The following is a 19,830-nucleotide window of genomic DNA, read 5'->3' as shown; positions in this document are numbered from 1 at the left end:
GAGAAATAGAAGAGATCTTTTGAGGGAACAGGTTGGATGGACTGGGAGCAGGAGGCAAGTGGGGGGTGGACCTGGTGGGGGAGAGTAATGAAAGAGATGTCTTGAGGGAGGCATTTTGGGTTTAGGGAGAAGCCTGGTACCAGGGAAACTCCCAGGAATCCACAAGGATGACCCCAGCTAAGACTCCTAACAGTAGTGAATAGGATACCTGAACTTGTCTACTTTATATTTTGTTTGTGATCTAACTAATAAAGCTTGCCTGAAAATCAGAATACAAAGTTACTCAGACAGACTAGCTAGCCATAGAGGCCAGGCAGTGGTGGCCCATATCTTTAATCCCAGCACTCAGGAGACAGAGACACAGTTCTCTATTAGCTCAAGGCCATGCTGAGCTTAAGGAAATTGATCCAGTCTAAGAGAAACAGAGCTCACACAAAGGTGATCTCAGCACTTGGGATCCCACACCCTTAATCACAGTACTAGAAAGGAATATAAGGTGGGAGGGGACAGGAGCTGAAAACATTCTGAAGTTTTTGTGTAGAGCAGTGCAGTCTGGGGCAGTCAAAGGATGCATTCTGAAGATGCAATCTGAGGACAGGATTGCCCTTTCAGGCTGAGCATTGGTAGAGGTAAGAACTTCCTAGTGGGTGGCTGCTTTGCTTCTCTGATCTTCAGCTTTAACCCGACTATCAATCTCTGGGTTTTTATTATTCGTGCTGCAGTAATCAAATTAGTGACTACCCTAGTTGTTATCAGAATGCCATTACACAGTAACTGATGGAAGCAGAAGCAGACACCCACAGGTAAACACTGAACTGAACTCCTGGAATCCAGTTGGAGAGAGGGAGGAGTGATGAGCAAAGTGGTCAAGACCAGGCTGGGGAAACCACAGAAATAGCTCACCTGAACAAGGGGGAGCTCATGGACCCCAGACTGATAGTTGGGAAACCAGTATAGGGTTGATCCAGACCCCCTGAACACGGGTGTCAGTAAGGAAGCTTTGGCAATCTGTGGGGCCTCTGGTAGATCAATATTTATCCCTAGCATATGAATGGACTTTGGGAGTCCATTTCACATAGAGGGCTACTCTCTCAGCCTAGACACATGGGTGAGGGCCTCGGTCCCGATCCAAATGATGTGACAGACTTTGAAGATTTCCCATGGAAGGCCTCACCCTTCACACATTGGGAAAAATTAGACATGAAAATAGGCTTTCCAAACATTTTCATGCCATGAAACACACAAAGTGCTCATGTTTATAATATACACTGGGACTCTTGCATATATTCACAAAGTCATTTTGTGTCTTCTGCTATCTCAAGCTCTAGCCACCTTCTAAGAAAACCAAAACCTCAATGTATCTGTAAGCCCTCTCTATCATATAACATGGGTGTTCCCCAGAGGGAACAGGGAAGAGCAGATAAGTTCAAGGAAACAAACAAGTACTAAAAATTCAGAACCCAAACTCAGGTCCCTGAAAAAATGAGTCTTAGCATCTGGGGGTGGGGAGTAAGCATAGAACACACAAAGAGTAATTCTGACATAATCTGTATTTTGTTTGCTTATAAAACCATGTACTCTGCAGTCACACTGGATTTCAGGGTTTAAGTTTATTTATTTTTGCCGTTGGGTGTGGGGCTACATAAATTCATGATATTGTTGATTAAAAACTAGGATATTGATAAACCATGGCTTTATGCTCATAGCTAGAAGATGTTAGTTATGTTTGGCTACCAAAGGGGGCACTTGAGAAATAAAAGACCATCTAGAATGACAGAGTTATGGAGGAGGTGTCTGCTGGTGAAAAAGTAAAAGGGTGGAGCTACCCCTGATGGTCCCTTTTGTCACCATGTTCCTACTCTGAAGCACATTGAAGCCCAAGCTGATATTAGTCTATTCCCAAGAACAGTTTCCTTGAAGCAATCATAGACTTCTGCCTGAGGAAGAGCCTACTTAATCTACTGTTCAAGTCTGTTTGTTGGCAGAATCTGTGTAGGCCATTTCAGACCTGAGGGGTGCTCTGTGGGATTAATGTCACAGGGTATCAAACAGGTTCTCAAGAGATAACCCACTAGAAGGAAAACCCAACTACTTGGCACTCTTTATGCTCATAAAAAAAATGTCATTAAGAAAAACTAGTATTACTTAAGGTAGTAATTCTGGGCTCTAGCTATGAATTAGAATTCTGGGCAGTTTCAACACCGATACCTGGGCCCATGGCTTTCTGTTCCCCTGAGACTCTCGGATTTAATTAGACTGGAGTGAGAAAGAGATCATGCTGGTTTTTAGAACACTTTAAGTGATTCTATTCTATAGCCAGGTTTTTAAAAAGAGTCACACTAAACCCTAGTGTCTTTATGAAGAGACACTGGTTTCTCCTATTCCCTAGTTAGCTTCACACATAGTATGAGCATTCTGCTTTTCACTTGGTTCACACCAACATATATGATACAAATATTAGCACATAATAATATGTAATCAATAACTATTTGAAGTTGACAGTTTTAAAATAAAAGGATATTTAAATTAGATTTCAAAAGTTTGTAAAAAGTGTGCTTGAAAAAATCTTGCCCCAAATTGTGGAAAATAAACTGTGGATATTGTTTTCCAATCAATATTAGAGGGCAAAGCCAGAGGATCAACCATATAGAGAGTTCAAATATGCAGCCCTTCCAAACATAATTGGCCATGAGAACTTACATCCCTGGTGACATCCCAAAAGCTGACCAGTGGGTGTTCAGGAAAAAAGTGTCAAGTCTGTGGCTGCGGATACAGTGCAAGGCATCTTTATTTCTCCAATTAAGATATCCTCACCCTTCGGGTAGCAGATCTCCTGAAGTTTTGATTCTATGTAGAACACCAGGAACAATTTAACAACTTCAAATGATGCTTACAGCCCTGAACTGAAACAGACTTTATCTCACTTGAATTCAGGCGAGTACAGCTGATACACGTTTAAGGACTATTTATGGAAGAAAACACAAAAGGAGAAAGGATTTAATTATCACTCATCTGCCTTCATCGGTATGAGAGAAAATGCTTGGAGCTTATTGCACATATGAGCAAAGGAATATTAGAAAATTTTAGGGGTACAGAAAGGCTTTAAAAACAGAATGTCAAAAGTTCTGGAGTGACACCACAGGCTTACAGAATAAAGGGCTTAATTTCGCACTAGAGTTTATCTAATAGCAGTTGCTGTTATTTCTGGCTTAAAATAGTCATTGAAAAGTAAAATTAAGCAAAGGAATACTAGAAAATTTAAGGGATGAAGAAAGGCTTCAAAAACAGAATGTCAAAAATTCTGGAGTGACACCACAGGGTTACGGAATAAAGGGCTTAATTTCACACTGGAGTTTATCCAATAACAGTGCTGCTATTTCTGGCTTAGTATATTCATTGAAAAGTCAAATTTTATTAACATATTTAACAAGGATACTGGGTAACATCAATGATTTTTAATAGAATTCCTGGATCCTAAGCCATCACATCATAAGACTATGGTCAATTCATACATTTAAGTAATCGAATGGCCAATAAAAATTAGAGGAGGGTATAGGAGGAACAAAACATTAAAATTTATAATTCACTTGGAGGAAAGCACAAACTGAGTTTGCAAGAATGTAAGATCACAGAGAGGCAGCAGCGGACAGCTGAGGGCTTTTGGGTGGGTAGAATCTGGTCAGGAGATGAACACTGGGAAAATTAAGTCCAGGACTGGACACCCCTAAAGTATCAAAAAACAAACTAATGTTTTGAGCAAGTGTTACCTTAAGGAATTATAAACTTTCTGTCTCAAATACGAGCTTACTAAACAGTCAACTCCTGAAATTTGGTACTAATGATATCCCTGTATGGGTTGAGATAACTCAACTATTTTACATCATAAAGGATAATTCACTAATCTGCTCATTGGAGTGTGTTATAATACACTGTCAAGTTACTGGTGTTCTTTTCTGATACACAAAGGAATTCCGATGAAAGGAAAAGTCCAAGATACTTGGACTTGTTGGTGCAATTTCCTCAATTACAGGAAATACCTGTAGAGCCAGCTGGGGGCTGGAACACAGCATACATCAGACCTGTTCCTGAGGCTTAAAATGCCATTCAATTAGGATTCTAAAATAGTGTATAAGTCCGACACGTTAACCAATTGCACCACTGGAGCATGCATTTAGGGTTGTAAAACACTAATTTGTAAAATTATAATAACAAATGCCCACCTTGTACATCACTATCAGAATGTAAAAAACCAATGAATTATATCTACAATGCCCTATAAGGTTCTTAGAATAATATAATTATTAAAGCATAAAATGTAACTGTACTAATCAACTATGTTCCTGCAAACTAAAAATAAAATTCATCTTCAACTCCAAAATGGACATACAGTACACCATCTGCATTCTCTCTCTCTCTCTCTCTCTCTCTCTCTCTCTCTCTCTCTCTCTCTCTCTCTCTCTCTCACACACACACACACACACACACACACACACAAACACATACATGCACGCATGCACTCACTCACTGAGGAGCAGTCAGAAGAGAAGGAGATAAGATATTATTCTTTCAAGTAATTCCTGTTTGACATATAGCTATGAAAATGGTCAGTCCAGTTATAGAAGCCTTAACATTGAGCGGCAACTATACCAGCCTACTGACCTAACAGGAATGGTGTGCAACCACCAGGCTCTAAAGTTTAGAGACTTAGTATTGTTTCTCACAGGAGTATAATTTATGAATAAAGAAAAGGATCTAGATTCCCAGAGAACCCACAGGCCACTACTGCCAGGGAAGCAGGTAGCCCAACTGCATGTCTTCATCTTTCCATGCTCTCTTCCAAATGCAACCCCCAGTATCACCCCCAGGTCCATAGAAGATCACTTGCTGTGACCTCTCTCTCTCTTTCTCTCTCTCTCTCTCTCTCTCTCTCTCTCTCTCTCTCTCTCTCTCTCTCTCCTAATAACCTCCAGTAGTTAACACATGTCTCCCCTCCAAACTTTCTTCCCTCCAATCAGCCCATTATCCCAGCCCCCAAATCCAGTAGCCATTCCCTGAGAACCCATAAACCACTACAATCAGGGAAGATGGTAGGGCAGTTGAAGATCTTCACCTCTCCTCCAGCTCCAAATCCCCTGGTCACATCCCCAGCTCTGTTGCAGACCACCTGTTATGGCATCTTTCTCTTTGCCCCAGTTCCAGGAGTCTAAGCAGATTCTGGGAGAAAATCATGCTATTTTCCCACCTGTAGACCCACACACCACCACCTCATAACCCACTTATATTTCTAAGTGTCAGTTCCCAATACCTAGACACCCATTTTACCTGGAAACCCCAGTGGTCACACCTAGCAGGATCCCAGAAGGATTAGTTTCCAGACAACACACAACCACCACACTCTCCTAAGAACCTGAGAAGGCAACAGAATCCAAGGAAGGAAACACCATCCAACAAAGACAAGACCAGATATCTGCACCTAGAGTTATAGTCTTCACAAAACCAAAAGTCTAGATGCAAGTGTAAAAGCACAATCAACCAAAGATACAACAGTATATCTCCAATAAAGTGCAGCACTCCTGCCATGGTAAGCCCTAAAAATAGCTGAATCACAGTTGAAACACAAGAAAGAGACCTTAATATAGGCTTTATGGATACGATAGAGGTCCTTAAGGAGGAAATGAATGAATCCCTTCAAGAAATAAACAAATAGTGAAAGGAAATGAGTAAAAAGAGTTCAAGACCTGAGAGTGGAAATAGAAAAAAGAGGAAGAAGAAGAAGGAGGAGGAGGAGAAAGAGAAGAAGAAGGAGAAAAAGAAGGAAGAAGAAGCAAACTGGAGGAAATCTGGAAATGAAAAATTTAGGAACTCAAACAGGAACTTCAGAGGCAAGCCTCAGTAGCATAATACATTATATGGAAGAGAGAATCTTAAGCATTTAGAGATACTATAAAAGGAATAGAAGACATTTTGTGGGTGAACTGTGGCAGGTGGGGATGGCATTTGTACTGGACAGGCATTTGTACTGGACTGTCCTTGGGGTTCTGACAGGATACACCCTCAGCCGCTGCCACTAAGAGAATCACCTGTGCCTGTTCACTATGTTCCCTGTTCAAAGGACCCTGCCCACCTGCCATCCCTCTCTATCTCTTTCTCTCCCTCTCTCTGTCTGTCTCTCTCTCTCTCTCTCTCTCTCTCTCTCTCTCTCTCTCTGACATTCTTTCCTCTCTCCTGCTGCTCCTTTCCCTGGAGGCCATCCCCCCTTCCCTTTCCCTTTTAACAATCCTTTTCCCTTGATAAAAAAAAAACCCTCCACTTCAACTCTGTCACATGGTATCTTTCTCTCTGAAGCCACTTTTTTTAAATTACAACAGATGAGAACATGAGGGATCAGGTGGGGGTGAATGTGGGGAAAGCACTGAAAGAGCCAAGTGGGGCGTCGTTTCCGAATCAGGTAGAAAACTGATGCAAAAGAAACTCCCAGGAATCTACAAGGATGACCCAACCTAAGATTCCTAGATAAAAAGGAATATGTACCTGAACTGGCCACATCCTGTGACCAGGTAAGGCTACCAATGAGGGACTGGAACACTAACCTATAAATGGAGATTTTTCTCTGCCCGACAGTTCCTGAATAAACACTCAGAGGCTTAATATTAATTATAATTGTTTGGCCAGTGGCTCAGGCATATTACTGACTAGCTCTCACAATTAAATTAACCCATTTAAGCCGGGTGTTGGTGACGCATGCCTTTAATCCCAGCACTCGGGAGGCAGAGGCAGGCAGATCTCTGTGAGTTCCAGGCCAGCCTGGTCTCCAGAGCGAGTGCCAGGATAGGCTCCAAAGCTACACAGAGAAACCCTGTCTCGAAAAACCAAAAAAAAACAAAATTAACCCATTTAGTTTATATTTTGCAACAATGTTCACGGCTTACTTACTTCTCTGGAGGCAACATAACATCTCCGTGACTCTGCCTTCTTTCTCTCTGCATCTTTGTGTTTCCTGCCTGGCTCTATTTTGCCTGGTCATTGGCAAAATCAGCTTTGTTTATCAACCAATGAAAGCAACATATATTCATAACATATAGAAAGACATCCCACATCACCAACCCAGCCACATGACCTTTGACAGTCATGTCAGTCTGCCTAGCCTATTGCACGTGCTGGAGTAAGGGTGGCACAGAAATTGTAGGAGTGTCCAACTAATGACTGGTCTAGCCTGAGGCCCATGAGTCAAGAGTGAGCCCACCCCTGACACTGCCTGGAGCACTATGACCCAGACACTGGATAGCCTAGAGACCTAACATAGAACTAAACATGAATGGAGAAAAGAAAATGTCAGTGTAATGATGCCTACAGATATTCTGTTACACTTAAATACTGGTGCCTATCCAAATAGTCATCAGAGAGGATTCATGAAAAACTGGTGGAAACAGATGCAGAGACCCACAGGCAAACATTAGGCAGAGCTCGGGAAACCCTGCTGAAGAGAGGGAGTAAGGATTGTAGGAGCCAGAGGGGTCAAGGACAACACAAGAAAACCCAGAGTCAACTAACTGGGGCTCATAGAGAGTGAACCAACAACCAGGGAGCCTGTGATAGTTGTGTAGGTTGGTCTTCTTGTGGAACTCCTAACAGTGGGAACAGGGGCTGTCTCTGACTCTTTTGCTGACTTTTGGGACCCTATTCCTCATACTGAATTGCCTTGCCCAGCCTTAATACAAGGTGAGGTTCTTAGTCTTAGTACAACTTGATATGCCATGTTTTATCTATATCAGTGGGAGGCCTTCTCTTTTCTGAATAGAAATGGAGGAGGAATGTATGAGGGATGCAGAGAGGAAGTGGAGGGAGGGAGGGAGATAAGAGGAGGGAAGAGAAACTGTGGTCAGGGAGTAAAATAAATTAGTCAGTCAGTCACTTAGTAATTTTTAAAGAGAAGAAATGGATAGCTCAGTCAAAGAAAATATTAAATCTTAAAAGATCCTGACACAAAACATGCAGAAAATCTGGGACACCATGAAATACTTAAATCTAAGACTAATAAGAACAGAGGAAGAAGAAACATACGTAAAAAGCACAGAAAATATTACCAGCAAAATCATAGAAGAAAGACTATAGAAGATACAAGAAGCATACAGAAAAACAAATATACTGGACCAGAAAACAAAGTTCCTATTCTTCAAAACAGGTCATCCAGACAAAAATGAAACATAAAAATGCTAAAGCTAATTTCCATTATAAACCAAATAAACATAATAGAGATATACAGACCATTTCACTCAAACACGAAAGAACATGACTTCTTCTCAGCCCCTGATGGAACTTTCTTCAAAACTGATTACATACTTGGACACAAAGCAAGCCTCGGCAGATAGAGAAGAATTGAAATAATACCCATATCAACAATGACAGAAAGGTTACAAACTTGTGGAAATTGAAAAAGTAACTGACTATTTAATGAAAAGTAGGTCAAAAAAGGAATTAAGAAACATTAAAGACTTTTTTCCTTCTTTTCTTTTTCTTTTTGTTTTGTTTGTTTTTGTGTTTTGAAACAGGGTTTCTTTGTGTCCTGGAACTCACCCTGTAGTTCAGACTGACCTCAAACTCACAAACATGTGCCTGACTCTACCTCTGAAGTGCTAGGATTGAAGATGACATTAAAGACTTTATAGAATTGAAAGAAAATGATTACACAATACACCCAAACTTATGTGACACAATAAAGGCAGTTCTGAGAGGCAAGTTCATGGCACTAAGTACCACACAAAATTGGAAAGATCTCATACTAGTAATTTAACAGCACATCTGAAAGTGCTAGAACAAATAGAAGTAACACCCAAAAATACTAGATCGAAAGAAATAATCAAACTGAGGGATGAAATCAATAAAATGAGAACAATAAATAAATAAATAAATAAATAAATAATAAATAAATGTAAAAATAATCAATTAACCAATGAGCTGGTCTTTGAGAAAATCATTAAGACTTACAAACCCTTATACAAATTAGCTAAAAGGCACACAGAGAATATCCAGATTAACCAAATTAGAGATGAAAAGCAGGACATAGCAAACAACAAGAAAATCTAAGACCACACTTTTTTCACTTTATTTATTTATTTTATTTTATTTATTTATTCTTCTCTCACACAATATCTCCCAACCACAGACATAAGGACATACTTTAAAAATTTGTACTTCACCAAACTGGAAAATCAAAACAAACTGGGTAATTATTTTTACAGGACTGGTTTTATGAATTTTGTCTCTATTTTCTTTCATTCTTTATTTTGTATTCTTCTCATATATAATACATCCCCACTACAATTTTCCCTCCCTCCCCTCCCATCAGTCTCTGCCTCCCATCACCCTTCTCTCCCAGATTCAACCCCCTCTATCTCCCCTCAGAAAAGAACAGGCCTCCCCAGGATATCAGCCAAACATGGCATAATATGCACAGTAATACCAGGCATATACCATCATAGCATGCCTGGATGAGGTAACCCAGTAGGAAGAAAAGGGCCCCAAAGGCAGGCAAGAGAGACAGAAACAGCCCCTGCCCCCCCATTAGGAGTTCCACAAGAAAACCAAGCTACTCAACCATAATATATATGTAGAGGATCTATCTATCTAGATCAGATCCCTACAGTGTCCCTGATCTCTATGAGTCCCCACCAGTCCTGGTTCTGTGGACCATGCTCTCACAGTGTCCCTGTCCCCTCAAGTTCCTCCTATCTTTCCTCCCTCCCCTCCAAAGGACTCCCTAAGCTCTGCCTAATGTTTGGCTGTGGAGCTCTGCATCTGTTCCCATTAGCTGCTACATGAAGTCTCTCTGGTCTCTTTAATAAAGATTCTCTGCAGGCAGGACAAACTATAGATCAAAGGCTTTATGGCTGGGTTGGTAGCCCAAGCCCTCCACTTGAGACCTTGCCTGGTTAAAGAAGTTGGCCATCTCAGGCTTTGTGTCCTCCATTATTAGAAGTCTTTGCTAGGGTTGCTCTCATAGACTTCATGACAACTCCGTTGCACTACGTTTCTACCTCACTTCCAAAATGCCCTCCAATTTCAGTTTCTTCCAGTATTTCCCCCCACCCAACTTGATCCCTCATTTTCCCAACCTCACTTGTCCGAAGTCTACCCATGAAATATATTCTATTTCCTCTTCTTAGGAAGATCCTTGAGATCCCCCTTGAGCCTGTTGCATTGCCTCTCTGGGTCTGTGGACCATAGTATGATTATCTTTTACTTTATAGCTAATATCCACTTATGAATGAGTACATATCACATTTGTCTTTCTGGATCTGGGTTACCTCACTCAAAATGACGTTTTCTAGTTCCATAAATTTGCCTGCAAATTTCATTATGTCATTGTTTTTAATAGATGAGCAATATTCCATTGTATAAATATGCCACATTTTCTTTGTCTGTTCTTCAGTTGAGGGATATCTAGGTTACTTCTAGCTTTGAATTATTATAAGTAAAGCTGCTATAAACATAGTTGAGCAAGTATCTTTGTGATAGGATGATGAATCCTTGGAGTTTATGTCCAGAAATGGTATAGCTGAGTCTTGAGGTAGATCTAATCCCAATTTTCTAGGAAACCACCATATTGATTTCCAGAGTGGCTGTGAAACTTTGCATTCCCATAAACAATAGAGGACTGTTCCTCTGGCTTATTGTCCTCATCAACATGAGCTGTCACTTGTGTTATTTATCTTAGCCATTCTGACTAAGTGTAACAGAATCTCAGAGTCATTTTAATTTGCAATTCCTAATGGGTAAAGATGTTGAGCATTTTTTAAGTGTTTCTCAGCCATTTTGGTTTCCTTTGTTGAGATTTTTGTTTAGATCTGTCCCCATTTTTAAATGGATTATTTAGTTTGTGGGTGTCTAGTTTCTTGAGTTCACTCTCTTCATATCAATTTAATAAAGTTTTTGGCATTTTAGCAATGACAATAATACAACTGAAGAAGATCAAGGGGCTACAAATTGGAAAGAATGAAGTCAAAGTATTGTTATTTCCAGAAGATACATAGTATATATATGTGACCAAAAAAATTCTACCAGGGAACTACTACATCTGATAAACACTTTCAGCAAAGGAACTGGTACAAGATTAACTCAAAAACTCAGTAACCCTCTTATATACAAATGATAAAGGGGCTGAGAAAGAAATTAGAGAAAAAACTCCTTTCACAATAGCCTAAAATAATATAAACTATATTGAGATAATTCTAACCAAGCAAGTGAAAGACCTATATAAAAAGAACTTCAAATCTTTGAAGAAGGAAATTGAAGAAGATATCAAAAGTGGAAAGATCTCCCATGCTCAGGGATCAGTAGGATTACATAGTAAAAATGGCCATCCAACTAAAAGCAATCTACAGATTCAATGAAATCTACATCAAAATTCCAACACAATTCTTCACATACCTTGAAAAGACAATTTTCAACTTTATAGAGAAAATAAAAAAACAGGATAACTAGAACAATTCTGTTTTACAACTTGAAAGATTTCAAGTTTTACTACAAAGCTATAATAATAGAATTTCAGGGTATTGACATAAACACAGATATGTTGATCAATGGAATCAATTTGAAGACTTAGACAGAAATACACACAGCTGTGGACACCTGTTTTGTTTTTGTTTTGGTTTGCTTTTTTAATTAAGAAGCCATAAGCACACAATGGGAAAAAGACAGCATCTTCAACCATTTGTACTTGTCAAACCTGATGTCTGCATGTAGAAGAATGCAAATAGATCCATATTTATCATGCTGTACAAAATTCAAGTCCAAGTAGATCAAAGACCTCAACATAAAACCAGATACACTGAACCTGATAGAAGAGAAAGTGGGGAATAGCCTTGAATGCATTGGCACAGGAGACAACTTTCTGAACAGAACACCATTAACACAGGCATTAATATCACTAAGAAATATGACCTCATGAAACTGAAAAACTTCTGTAACTCAAAGAAAGAACATCATCAATCTGACAAAGCTGCAAAGACTTTTATCAATTCCACATCTGGTAGAGGACAATATCCAAAATATATAAAAAACTCAAGAGATTAGATATCAAAAAACCAATTAATACAATTTAAAATGGGGTAAACAGATCTAAACAGAGAATTCCCAACAGAGGAATCTCAAATGGTTGAGAAACACTTAAAGATACATTCAACATCTTTAGCCATCAGGGAAATGCAAATCAAATCTACTTTGATATTCCATCTGATACCTGTCAGAATGGCTAAGATCAATAATAACACAAGTGACAGTTCATGCTAGTGAGGATGTAGAGTAAGGGAGAAACTCATCCATTGCTGGTGGAAGTGCAAATGGATACAGACACTATAGAGTCTGTGTGGTGGTCCTTCAAGAAGATAGGAATCTATTCACCTCAAGATCCAGCCGTACCATTTTGGGACATATACCCAAAGGATGCTTCATCATACCACAGAGACATTTGTTCAACTATGTTCATTACTGCTCTATTTAAAATAATCAGAAGTTGAAAACAACCTTGATGTCCCTGAACAGATTAATGGATAAAGATAATGTGGTACATTTACACATGGACTATTACTCAGCCAATTTTACCATTTTTTATTTAAATTAGAAATAAGCCTGCTTCACATGTCAATCCCAAACCTTCATCCTCCCCTCCTCTCTCACCCTCCACCAACCCCACCACCACATCCCCCCTCCACTCCCCAGGGAGCATGAGGCCCTTCATGGGGGATTCCCCAAAGTCTACTCAACCACTTTTTAAATGAAATCAAAAAATATGCAGATAAATAAATAGAACTAGAAAAACTCATCTTTAAGTATCCCAGATCCAGAAAAACAATTATGGTGTTATTCACTTGTGCATGGTTATTAGCTGTTAAGTCAGTCTGTGCTAACCAGGCTACATTACATAGAACCACAGAGGTTATGGGCAGAGTAAGGGACTAGGGTAGGACAGACTCCCTAGGAAATGCAAATAAGATTGTTAATGATGGATCATGGGAAAGACACTGAAATGGGAGGATCAAGTATGGAAGAGGAGGGAAGAGGGAAATGAGGGAAGAAATGCCAGGAGAAAAAGCTAAAATCTAGAGTCGTTTGGGGAGTAGTATGAAAACCTAATGCAATAAAAGCTTTGTAAAAATACATGCATATATAATTGGGAGAATGAGGAGCCCTCATCCAGTGGGTGATGGAAGCAGAGACAGACACCTATAGCTATACACTGAATTGAACTCTGGAACCCAGTTGCAGAGAGGAAGGAATGAAGATCAAAGGGGTCTTTTGATCCAGGCTGGTGAAACCCACAGAAACCTGAACAAGGAGGAGCACATGGACCCCAGACTACTGTCTGGGAGGTCAGTACAGGACTGATCCAGACCTCTGAACATAGATGTCAACAAGGAGGCTTCGGCACTCTATGGGCCCCCTGGTAGTGAATTAGTATTTTTCCCTGGTGTAAGAAGGGACTTTGAGAGGCTAACCCACATGAAGGGATGCTCTCTCTGCCCGGACACTTCGAGCAGGGCCCAGGCCCAGCCCAGGATGATGTGGTAGACTTTGGGGAGCCCCCATGGAGGGCCCTACCTTCCCTGGGGAGCGGAGGGAGGGTGTGGTGGGGGGCTGTTGGGGGTTGGGGGGAGGTGAGTGATGGGGAATATACTGTATATGTTTATCTTATTGATTGTTAAATAAAATGCTGTTTGGCCAATGAGGCAGCAGATTAGACAGGACTAGGAGTCAATAAGGATTCTGGGAAATGTAGTAGAGAAGTGGTGATCCAGGCAGGAAGTGACGTAGCAAGGAGACTCATATTTAAAAAAGGAGAAACAGGAAGTGTCCCCCTTTTCCCCTCCGCTCCTGCTCCAGAGGCACAATGTGATCCACCGGCAAGGAGGGATGCCAATAAGGCGTCCGATAAGATAAGTCTTATAAAATATATAGATTTTTGATAATTAAGACTGAGCTAACAGATGAGTAATCCTAGTCTTTGGCCAAGCAGCTTTGAACCTAATACAAGTTTCTATGTATTTATTTGGGCCTAACTCGGGCGGGCAGCTGGCATAAAGCTCACACGTGGCGGTGGGGCTCAGGCGGCTTTTGGCAGAAAGATTTATCGTAACAGGTGAGAGAGAGGGAGAAGGGATTGACATGTGAAGCAAGCTTGTTCCTAATTTGAACAAATAAAAAATAAATATAAATAAAAATACATGCATATATGAAGAGGGTTAAATGAAATCATCAAATAATAGAAAGATAGACTCATCTAGACATCTCCTGTCACCAAATTTAGCTTTCAGTACTGGAATTGGGTTACATCTAATTAAGTTGTTGGCTAAGTCATCCCATGGGACATCCCCCTCTAAACAACCCAGGCTGTTGTCAAGACTATAGGTTGCTCTCCACAAACTGATGGCAATGGTCCATTGATGAAAAGACCCTAACTACATAGCTCATTAATATGAAGAAGTCAAGCTGCTGCCTATATAAAGGCTTCACCCTATGTGTCTTTTTTACAGGAATATACTCTGCTTAGTACAAAGGGAGAAACATAGCACCTACCCAGCCACAAACACTTTGACACACAATTGTATCCTACCTGCAAGATATGCTCATGCAAAGGTGGCTCAAAAACATGTAGGAAAAATGAAACCAATATCTGATTTTCCTTAAGGTCCACTCCAGGAAATGGAACCTATACCCATCACTGTTTGGGTGACAAAGAACCTAAGACTAGATAGCCCTGGGACATAAGACAAAACCAAATACTACTGTTCTAAAATAAATAAACAACAAAATAAAAACCTTAGCAATAAAATGACTCCTAATGACATTTTATTCTACCCATATATCAATGCCTTGCTCAGCCATTATCAGAGAAGCTTCCTCCTACAGATAGAAACAGATTCAGAATCCCACAACCAGACATTATGCAGAGAGTGAGAGACTTTTGGAGCACTCAGTTCTAAATGAGATATCACCAGAAAACCCCTCCTCTCAGGGCTCAGGGAACCCTGAGGAGGAGATAGAGTGTAACAGCCAGCAGAGACCAAGAAAACAAAGCCCTCTAAATCAACAGTATTAAAGCACACATGATCTTAGAGAGACTGAGGCAGCTTGCACAGGGCCTACACAAGTCTGCGCCAGAAGGTGCCCCCAAAGCTCAAAGAAGTGGACACATGCCCCCATCCCTAAGCCATAAGCTATCTCCAATTGACAATCGCTTGGAAACAAAACCAGTTTTCTCCAAGTAAATCTTATTGGGGAACCGAACTATTTTTGTTAATAATTTATTTATTTTGTTTCATGTACATTGGTGTTTTGCCTGCATGTATATTTGTATGAGGGCATTGGTCGGGTCTCCTGGGACAGGAGTTATAGACAGTTGTGAGTTGCTATGTGCCTGTTGGGGATTGAACCTGGGTCCTCTGGAAGATCAGCAGAGCTCTTAGCCACTGAGCCATCTCTCCAGATCACAAAACAAACTATCTTAAGGGTAGGCTGCTTACCCAGAAGTAGTTGGCCAACAGAAAATTAACTCAAATGGCTTGTTTATAAGTTCCTTATTTCTAATGCCATGCCAGGGCTTTTTTAAATTTTTATCTTATTTTTTATTTTTATTATATATTATAAATTTATTATATATTATATTTTTATTATATTATACATATAAGTATATGTATATATATACTTTTTTCTCTTTTTACCCCACAGGTTTTTTTATGTATATATACTGGCTTCGAGTTTAGTATTTTCAGGGGCTCCTGAATGTGCAGAAAAGTGGGTCTCTGCATCTGTACCTATTTTGTGTGTCTTTTCTTCAGCTCTTTCCATTTGTTTACCCTATTCTGGTTTATTAGCTTTTGCTTCATCATATTTTATTTTATTGTTATCCCTTAGAAGCCTGTTTGTTTTCTAATGAGAAAAAAAAAAGGTGGGCCCAGATAAGAGGGTAGGTAGGGAAAAACTGAGACGAGAAGGAGAGGAATCTGTAATCTGGATATATTATGTGAGAAAAAAAGCAATTTATAATAAAAGGATAAAAATAAAAATAAAAATCATTCTAAGATACTGCAATGCAAAGATATAACAGTTTGTTATTTCTATGCTAAGAAATAAAATTAGGCAACAGGAAAGTCTGTTTTCTATAGTTAAGCCATTAATTTCTACAAGAGCAGAAAACAGTAAGAGACCCTAATTCACAACACTCAATAGTTAAAATGTGGGCTGAGCTTTTTCAGGCAGGATCTAGTGCCCTAGCATGATTATTCCAATAGGAGCGAGTACACATGTTCAGGATCAAAGTTGGAGTGATACTGAGAGATGCAATGCTGGCAAGCACTTCTAGAATTGCCTCAGATTCATTGCATTTGATTTGAATTAAATGTTGGCAATTGATGGTTCATGACCATGAAGATCCACAGTTTAGGAAGCTATGGTTAGGGTCAGTGAGCTGGTTCAGCAGGTAAGGATCCTTGTGTCCATATCTGAAGCCCCATGATGGAAGCAGAGACCTGACTCCCATGAAGGTTTTCCTCTGACCTCTGCACACATGCCATGGCACATACATACCTACACACATGTACTAAATAAACAATGCAAAAAAAAAGCTACAAAGCAATTGCTTAGAAGAAGAAGAAGAAGAAGAAGAAGAAGAAGAAGAAGAAGAAGAAGAAGAAGAAGAAGAAGAAGAAGAAGAAGAAGAAAAAGAAGAAGAAGAAGAAGAAGAAGAAGAAGAAGAAGAAGAAGAAGAAGAAGAAGAAGAAGAAGAAGAAGAAGAAGAAGAAACTGGAAAGAATATCACCTCACTATTTTTCCTTTTTTCCATTTTTTATTTAAATTAGAAACAAGATTGCTTTACATGTCAATCGCAGTTCCCTCTCCCTCCTTTCCTCCCCTGCCCCACACTAACATCCTACCTATCCCATACCCTTTCTGCTCCCCAGGGAGTGTGAGGCCTTCCATGGGGGAGTTTTAAAGTCTGTCATACCCTTTAGGATAGAGCCTAGGCACTCTCCCATGTGTCTAGGCTAAGCGAGTATCCCTCTGTGTGTAATGAGCTCCCAAAGTCCATTCCTATGCTAGGGATAAGTACTAATCTACTACAAGAGGCCCCATAGATTTCCAATGCCTCTCACTGACACGCACATTCATGGGGTCTAGATCAGTCCAATGCTGGTTTCCCAGCTATCAGTCTGGGATCCATGAGCTCCCCCTTGAATAGGTCAGCTGTTTCTGTGGGTTTCACCTGCCTGGTGTTGACCCATTTTGCCTCACTTTTATATCCTTTTTCAAGTGGGAAAGTGATGACAGCCTTGGACAGAGTGTCTGCTCGGCGACAGCTGCTGCTTTTTTTGACTGTGTCTGTTTATTTTCTGGTTCTGAGGTGAGGCTTGTAGAATGGGTACCAAGACAAGTTTACCCACCAGCCCAAGAATGAGTGGGAAGGATGGTAAAAATGAGACTTGAATACTATTCCAAAACTACCTGAACCCACTGGATTTTATTGCTGGAGAGGATGTCAGAAATGGGGATAACGACAAAGAAAATTCAGATCAAGCTGTTCTCTAAAGATGGATGGAAGGAGCCTTCGGTTGCAGTAAAATCAATGAAGACCCACAGCCTGAATGAACAACTCGAGATGCCTCAGTCTTGGTCCAGAGTTTTTTACCTTTAGGTGATACTGATGTGCGTATTGACAGCTAATAAATGATAAAATATTCCGTGTACGCAAGACAAAATGAAGATCCAATCAGAAATCCAAGGTCATAGTAAATTAGAGAAATCTGTTAAGGCAAAAACCTCTTTTGCTTTGCACAACTATCCTGTCCTTAATTCATACAACATTATGATTAGAAAACTCCAGAGCAATACTATAGACCAAGTTAAGACCATGTTGAAAATCTCCCGTCATGTTGTTCCTTCTCACTCATTTTGCTTGGGAAATTATGCTAGAGACAATTACATCAGAGACTGAAAATTCACGGGTGCCACATTTCCAAATGACATTGTTTTAAAAGGTGTCCTTTAATTTTATTTTGTCTGTAATTAATTTTTATGACAATCCTCTTCTAAGGGGTAAAAGTTTTCACTATTCAATCTTTCAGCCTTTTGCTATTACTCGTCAGCATAATGCTGTCACTTCTTTGAAATAATAAAAATCTGTTTAATTCAGTTTTGTACCATGCACTGAGCTCAATAAAGCATTTTGCATATAATCAGTGATAAATACATTCTTTAAAACAACTACCATTAATGAGCATCTGTGTTCATGCACGTTGTCCAAGAAGCAGAAGCCAAAATGTAAGAATTACATTGTCACATTTTTTATAACATTATTCCTAGTAAGAAAGTAAGACATGGCTGGAAAAGGTAAGAGCCTTCAGACCACAATATAATTGTGTGATTTCCAAATGAAAAAGAAAGAAGTTTGAATGATAGGATACTTGGCCACCAGGAAGTACTAAGATAAATAATGCTGTCAAGATGACCTTGAGTCCAAGATCACCACACTAAGGAGGTATCATCTTCTTGGGATGATCTTGACTTGGTGTTCTTATCTATCTCACACATCCTCGTGGCTCTCAGATTGGTAGGTTTCAGGTATCAGATACTGAATGGTCTTTGGCCTTCATACACTTGTGACTTGAGGTCCTCACATGGAATTACTATATTTCAGTCCCTGCACAGTTCATAGACTGAAGTCTTACCTGTAAAAGCCATTGTATCAGGAGGTGTGATTTGGGAGTAGGTACCATTATAAATGAGGTCTCAGAAACTGGGGAGAGGTGACTTAACTACTAAGAGCATATCTGGTTATTTGTGAGCAGCCAGACTAATCCAAGACTTTCTCAGAGGCCTAGATAAAAGAACAAAGGGAACTTTAGTCCTATGTCCTATGTTCTTGCCTGGGAGTGAACTTGACAAGGCCAGTCCAGGTCTGCATGCAGTGCCTCCTAGGAGTCAAGGTTGCAGTTTCTAGGGACCCCATTCTTCCCCTTGGACTGTGGTTATCAGTCTTTTGGCAGCTCTGTCTGAGATATCCCATGTTCTCTTTGTCAACATTGTCTGACTTAGGTCTCTGCTAACTTTGGTTGCTTCCCTCTGCAAATAGTATGCAAGATGTTGTTCGTCATAAACTTGTCTCGAGTAAGTCATCAGCATGTGCAGGACCTCTTGATCCCAGCTATTGCTTTTGTCTTCTTTATTTCTTGATCTCTTTATTTTTTCATCCCCTGTCCTCCCACTCAATACCTTGTCATTCGGGACCCTTATTCTTGCAGGTTAAATTCTGTTAAGAATCAGAGAACCCTGGTTTGATTCCCAGCACCCAAATGGCTGCACAATTGTCTGTAACTCCAGTCCCAGGGAACCCAATACATTCTTCTGGCCACGCTGGGCTCCATGGACACACATGGTGCACAGACATACAAATAGACAAAGCCTCCATACATATTAAATCAAACTAAAACCAAAATAAATACATAAATAAAAGTAAAGAGGTCTAAGAGAACTCTTTTCCTTTCTATTTCAGTGAAAAGGGTAGCTTCCTCTGAGCCAGGTGGAAGACTGACACCAGATACTGAATCTGCCAGTGCCTTCATCTAAAACTTCTCATCCTCCAAAACTATGGGGAAACTTTTCTATTATTTATAAATCACCCAGTTTATGGTATTTTATTATAAGCAAGCCAAACAAAGACATCCACGAAAGCACCATAGATGTGACAGACTTTAAATCAGATAGTTTATATGAAAACATCATTCTGCATTGCAAAATTCTTATAAGGTTGTATGATTGTCCCATCTGCCCAGGAAGAAA

Source organism: Cricetulus griseus, chromosome 6, assembly GCF_003668045.3.
Source record: "Cricetulus griseus strain 17A/GY chromosome 6, alternate assembly CriGri-PICRH-1.0, whole genome shotgun sequence".
Classification (NCBI taxonomy): Eukaryota; Metazoa; Chordata; class Mammalia; order Rodentia; family Cricetidae; genus Cricetulus; species Cricetulus griseus.
Note: the sequence above shows the minus strand (reverse complement) of the source record.